This window comes from Triticum aestivum, chromosome 3B (assembly GCF_018294505.1).
Source record: "Triticum aestivum cultivar Chinese Spring chromosome 3B, IWGSC CS RefSeq v2.1, whole genome shotgun sequence".
Classification (NCBI taxonomy): Eukaryota; Viridiplantae; Streptophyta; class Magnoliopsida; order Poales; family Poaceae; genus Triticum; species Triticum aestivum.
Window position 1 is genome coordinate 845,928,692 of NC_057801.1, and position 6,924 is coordinate 845,935,615.

Sequence of the window (6,924 nt, forward strand, 5' to 3'; positions counted from 1 at the left end):
GATTTTTTTTGAATTTTTTATGCCAGTTTCAAAATGCGGTCAAAACGGCGGGCTTGACCGTTCCTAGCTAGTGGTTGAATCTTGGAATTTTTTGGTGTTTCTATGATTAAATAGATACTTATTTACCTAGATATGATTTTTGGAAAAAATAAAGAGCAAACTATGAGGCAGCTGCAGTTCAAATTTGGCCCGCTTCCAACTAAATCGGGGGGAAATTGTCTTTTTCACCAGAGGTGGATCAAAACTTTTGACACCCAACCATTTGGTCAATTATGCATTAAATATGGCCTAGTATTTTAGAAAAATGATTTGGTCTAATTTTGCAACAATTATTTGGCAGGTCCTTCACAAAAAACCCTCCTTTTGGGCACTCAAAAAATGGAAAATGGTTCTTTCGTCCAAAGAAAAAGAAAACATCCTTAGGAAACATTGTTTGCCATTCCAATATGCACCCTTGTGCACAATATGAGATCATGTGAACAAACTATGCGATGAATGTGGCCATAAGATTGATCATTTGGCTTGAAAGCCATTGATCTCCACACGTGATAGCTCGTTTCTGAGAACACTTTTTTAAAATAATTGCCGTATTGCAAGTTTATTATTTTTCCTGCGAACTTGGCCACATATAATGACACAATGCGAAGGTTTCCCAAATTTTTGACTTTTTTTGAATTTCTTATGCCCGTTTCAAAATTCGGTCAAAACGGCGGGAATGACCATTCCTAGCTAGTAGTTGAATCTTGGAATTTTTTTAGTGTTTCTCTGATTAAATAGATACTTATGTACCTAGAAATGATTTTTAGAAAAAAATAAAGAGCAAACTACGAGGCAGCTACAGTTCAAATTTGACCCGCTTCTAGCTGAATTGGCGGGAATTTGTCTTTTTCACCAGAGGTGGATAAAAACTTTTTAACCCAACCATTTGGTCAATTGTGCATTAAATATGGCCTAGTATTTTAGAAAAATGATTTGGTCCAATTTTACAACAATTATTTGGCAGGTCCTTCACAAAAAACCCTCCTTTTGGGCACTCGGAAAATGGAAAATGGTTCTTTCGTCCAAAGAAAAAGAAAACTTCCTTAGGCAACATTGTTTGAAATTCCAATATGCATCCTTGTGCACAATGAAAATGTTTCTTTTTGAATTTCTCATATCATAAAACTGTTTATATGATTTAACACCTTTTTTTGAAAAAAGATATGGTTCAACACCTTATTTTTAGTCGATTACGACCAATTTAAAAGGTTATAACGTGTACTGGGTTCTGATTGTTCCTTGGTCATGTCATGCGGATCGTGCTCAAACACCGTCGGATGCTCTCGGATCTGACGACAGCCCTTTCTCCCTCGCACCCCCTCTTTGTCTAAAAAAAATAAAAAAATAAAAAATAAAACTCCCTCACCCTCTCACCCCAGGAAACCTAGCGCTCCAGATCCGCCACCCACCCCTCGTCTCCCACATCGCCGCCGCCACCCCGATCCCTCCCCTCGTCACCCACATTGCCGATCCACCGATGCTCTCGCGACCCCAGCCTTGCCTAGCTCCTCCTTTGGTTGTGTTTGGCTTATAGCCGAGGCGGAGCCGCGGAGGAGACGGTGCTTCTTTGCTTTGCTTCGCTTCGCGGGAGGGAGGGAAAGTCGGCCAACCTTCCCGCTGCCGGCGTCGGCGTTGGCGTTGGTCGCGTCTCCGCCGCCCGCAGGTGAGCCGTCTGCCTCCTCTTGCCCCTCCCCTCCCCCACCTACGGTTTTTGTGCTTCACCAACCAGATCTGACGAGCATTTCTTCTCCCCGTTCTGTTGTTCGTCGCAGCCGCAGTCACCGCCGCCCCATCGCTCCTCCTCTCAAGCGAGCTCGGCGACTCCCTCGCAGCGGAATCCGCCGCTCCTCCCCTTTCCGCACGCCTGCAGGTGCAGGTGAGAAGCACGCACGCCCACCTCCCCCCCTCTCCGACTCCCATAGCAGCGCCATCCCTGCTCGTAGTCAGCTATTAATCGGCGGGACGGAGGGCCTGCGCTTCCGCCCGGGCGCCGTACGCTCCGCGACGGACGTTCGTATTTGGGGTAGGGGTTTTGGCCGGGAAGGTTGTGCGGTGAACTGCTCTTGGTCAACATATCATTTCTGCGAATTTTGGCCGTGATTTGGGATCGGGATTTTGGTTGGGATTCGCGTCCCAGGCTCCCGGCTGTTCTGTTCTTATTTTTTAGGTATCATATTACTTGAGCTCTTTAGTTACTGATGTGATTCGTGGATCATGGCAACGATGCTTCCTAGTGTATTCCGAGCAGATATTGGATGGATCAGCATGGGAGCAAATATTTAGAGCAGATATTGCAACTGATTGCTTAGTTATCGAGTGGCATGCAATTTTACCTGACTTGTTCTTAGTGCGTTGCTTAGCCCAATTTGTGTGCACATTGCTGTAAGATGAGCTGTGTTGTATGATGTTCCTTTACGATGACAGGTTCTGTCTGCCTCGCAGTTGGATGCATTTGTATCTCAATCTTCTGCTGATGTTGAGATTCATTTGCTAATCACTAGTTTACTCATGTTCTTACTTACTAGTGTGATTCATGAATGCTTGTTAGCGTATTCTGAGCGAAAAATCTTTCTGATTTTCTTAGTTTCTGAGCCAAATTGGTTGCTGAACCCATTATATATCTGTCAACCCTTGCTGAGTGTTAAGTACCTGCTGGTTGTTATTATTGCTCTTTTTTATGAAGGAAGTTAGTGTTTAACATCTATCGCTTTAACGCCTAGCGACTAAACAATGTTTTGTTTCTGGTTAGTTAGGATGATTCGTCTGCTTGTATCCATTTTCCTGAACTAATTCCATGTATTACTTCGTTTTAGGTTAATTTTTTTGATGTGTTTGTGCGCGTGTGTGTTTAACAGTGACCACGGATCTGGTGAAGGGCGCCAAGGAGAAGCAGCTCAAGGTCAAGGGCCTCGACTTGGGCTGATTTACTAATTTGGTTTCCTCTGCTGGTGATGCTTGTTCCTGAAGGCGCTGGCCAAGGAGCTGGTGCAGTCCAGGAAGGCGGTCAACCACCTCTACGAGAACAAGGCCCAGCTCAACTCCATCTCCATGCTCCTTGGCAAGATCGTCGGTAATGGACACCCCCTGCATCGTATCTATCTTTCTAGATAGCATTCAGTATGGTAAAATTTAGTAATTTACAGCTGCTGTTCATGATGCTATTACAAACTCTGAAATCTGGTACTTTAGTCAAATGTGCTTCCTTTTTGAACAACTGTGCAGCTTGGCGAGCTCGTCGGTAGCAAACAGTTTCTACTGGCCTCGTATCATTCTATACTAGTATCGATAGATAGCATCCAAGTTTGTTGTCTACTGACCTCTGCTGGTGTCTTGAAATGCTTGGGAATGGCCTGTCCGTCTGGACATGCAGTTAGTCTGAATCTGTTTTGGCAGCTAACATGCCTCGTCATTCTGACTACCTGCTTTCTCACTTCATGGCACTTGAGCACATTCATGTCTGTTTTATCCATTCTCACATTCTGGCATATATTACTTCAACGATCTCACAATGGCGGTTTAGGACATGCTTATCCTTGCAAAAAAAAACTGAGCTCAGGCAATACTAATGTTTATATCTAATCAATCCGCAAGTTAGTTGAAGTCACAAGTAAGTCTATTAATAACTTAGCACTGGTCAAGTTAGTTGAAGTCACAAGTGCTAAGTCTATCGACTTAGTTTTCTGCTGGAAGTCAAATCTCCTAAACACTAGAATACCTGAAATGTCAGGGTAGCAAGTACTAGCCCTGTGCTTCATTCTATGTAACGTTCTGGTGTCTGTGCATGTATGGGCTAGCTTTTTGTGTAGAATAGTGAGTTGATGCTTCTTTCTACAGAAATACAACATGTTAGCTCTATGGATGTTTATGTACCTGCAACTTCTGCCAGCTCTAACTTGGTTATATAACAGTTCAATTCAGTCAATCTTTCGGGTGTTGATACACTACTGTGCAAGTTCTATGGTATGTGAGTTCCTTCTATTGCTGCAAGCATTGACACAATATGTCATGTGCAGGGAGCTCCGCATCCGAGTCTCGTCCATCATCGGCAGCAAGGAGCTGGGCCAAGGGGGCAAGCAGCGTTGCTGGTTCCTTGGGTCACCATGGCGTGTGGCGGCCTATTTTGCTTCCAATAGCAGTACTGTTTATTTGAAATTGAATGATGTACTCGGCTACTGCCTAGTAAAAAATTGAATGATTGTCATGTACTGTCTATGATGTAGTGAGCTGTAGGAGTGAAATGAAATTTTATGTGCTGTTGTATGTGTTATTTTCCTGTAATGTTGTGTACATTTTACTTGAACATTAAGTTCTCCAGAAAATGTTCTTACTGGACCTGATAGTGGCCACGACCCGAATATACTTGTACTATTAAGATGCCATGGCCCAAAATAACCTGGGCTGAAAAGCTATTTAGAAGTACTATAAGAAGGCCTCGACTCAAATAGACAATAGAAACAAACTCTGTGGAAAGGGAAAGGCCCATGATAGAAAAGGCCCAAAAACATCTAGGAAAAAAAATCATAAATGGGCCGAATTGTTGGGCTAGGCCCATGTAGAAAATCGAATTGGACCGGGCTAAATCTTGTGCCACATCAGCTTGCCATGCTGGATGCCTACGTGGCCTGGGGAGGTTGCTAGTGACCCAAAATTTGGTCAAAGAACCAACGACCTTTTACGTATCACAGAGAAGGTGGCTATAGTCAGTTAACGACCCTCAGCATTTGACCTTCTGTTTTTGGTCACAAAAAGGTCACAAATGAAAAACTATGACCTTTCAGCGACCAATAGTGAGGGTCACGAGTTGACATATTTCTTGTAGTGTTTCATTCTCTTTCTATTTTCTGCCATGGTCGGGTTTTGAGTCTTACTCAACTTCACACCTTGCAACACAGGCAAGAACTCCTTCTTTGACTGTTCCATTTTGAACTACTTCAAAATCTTATCAGGGTATGTACTCATTGAAAAATCTTATGAAGCGTCTTGATCTATCTCCATAGATCTTGATGATCAATGTGTATGCAGCTTCACCGAGGTCTTTCTTTGAAAAACTCCTTTCAAACACTCCTTTATGCTTTCCAAAAAATTCTACATTATTTCTGATCAACAATATGTCATTCACCTATAATTATCAGAAAGGCTGTAGTGCTCCCACTCACTTTCCTATAAATACAGGCTTCTCCGCAAGTCTGTATAAAACTATATGCTTTGATCAACTCATCAAAGCGTATATTCCAATCCCGAGGTGCTTGCACAAGTCCATAGATGGATCAGTGGAGCTTGCACACTTTGTTAGCACCCTTCGGATTGACAAAACCTTCTTGTTGCATCATATACAACTCTTCTTTAATAAATCCATTAAGGAATGCAGTTTTGACATCCATTTTCCAGATTTCATAAAATTTTGCAATTGCTAACATGATTCGGACAGACTAAGCATCGATACGAGTGAGAAAATCTCATCGTATTCAACACCTTGAACTTGTCGAAAAACCTTTTGGCGACAAGTTGAGCTTTGTAGATAGTAACACTACTATCAGCATCTGTCTTCCTCTTGAAGACCCATTTATTTTCTATGGCTTGCCGATCATCGGGCAAGTCCTCCAAAGTCCACACATTGTTCTCATACATGGATCCCATCTCAGATTTCATGGCCTTCAAGCCATTTCACGAAATCTTGGCTCATCATTGCTTCCTCATAGTTCGTAGGTCCGCCATGGTCAAGTAACATGACCTCCAAAATAGGATTACCGTATCACTCTGGTGCGGATCTTACTCTAGTTGACCTACGAGGTTCGGTAGTAACTTGATCTGAAGTTTCATGATCAATATCATTAGCTTCCTCACTAATTGGTGTAGGCGTCACAAGAACCGGTTTCTGTGATGAACTACTTTCCAATAAGGGAGCAGGTATAGTTACCTCATCAAGTTCTACTTTCCTCCCACTCACTTCTTTCGAGAGAAACTCCTTCTCTAGAAAGGACCCATCTTAGCAACGAATATCTTGCCTTCGGATCTATGATAGAAGGTGTACCCAACAGTTTCCTTTGGGTATTCTATGAAGACACACTTCTCCAATTTGGGTTCGAGCTTATCAGGTTGAAACTTTTTTCACATAAGCATCGCAGCCCCAAACTTTAAGAAACGACACCTTTGGTTTCTTGCCAAACCACAGTTCATAAGGCGTCATCTCAACGGATTTTGATGGTGCCCAATTTAAAGTGAATGCAGCTGTCTCTAATGCATAACCCCAAAACGATAGTGGTAAATCAGTAAGATACATCATAGATCGCACCATATCCAATAAAGTGCGGTTATAACGTTCGGACACACCATTACGCTGTGGTGTACCATGTGGCATGAGCTGTGAAACTATTTCACATTGTTTTTAAATGAAGGCCAAACTTGTAACTCAAATATTCTCCTCTACGATCAAATTGTAGAAACTTTATTTTCTTGTTACGATGATTTTCCACTTCACTCTGAAATTCTTTGAACTTTGCAAATGTTTCAGACTTGTGTTTCATTAAGTAGATATACTCATATCTGCTCAAATCATCTGTGAAGGTCAGAAAATAATGATACCCGCCACGAGTTGAGACCGAGATGCATTTTATTATTCACTTTAGCAATATGTAAGTTGATTAGTATTCGAATTTTTCTCAAGATTTTGGTGTTTTTACTTGTGTTGTTTCATTAATTTTTAGGCTGAATTTTATGTTGGCTCCTGTTTGGGATCACTTGATTTTTCTTCTTCTTCCTTAATGGTAATAACAATCCCACTAATTTATTCCTTATCAGGAATAGTTTTTTGGAAAATTCTAATATTATTTGCTTATTTCTGCATATTATTTGGAATCTCAATTTCCTTTGTAAATTCTGTGCAAT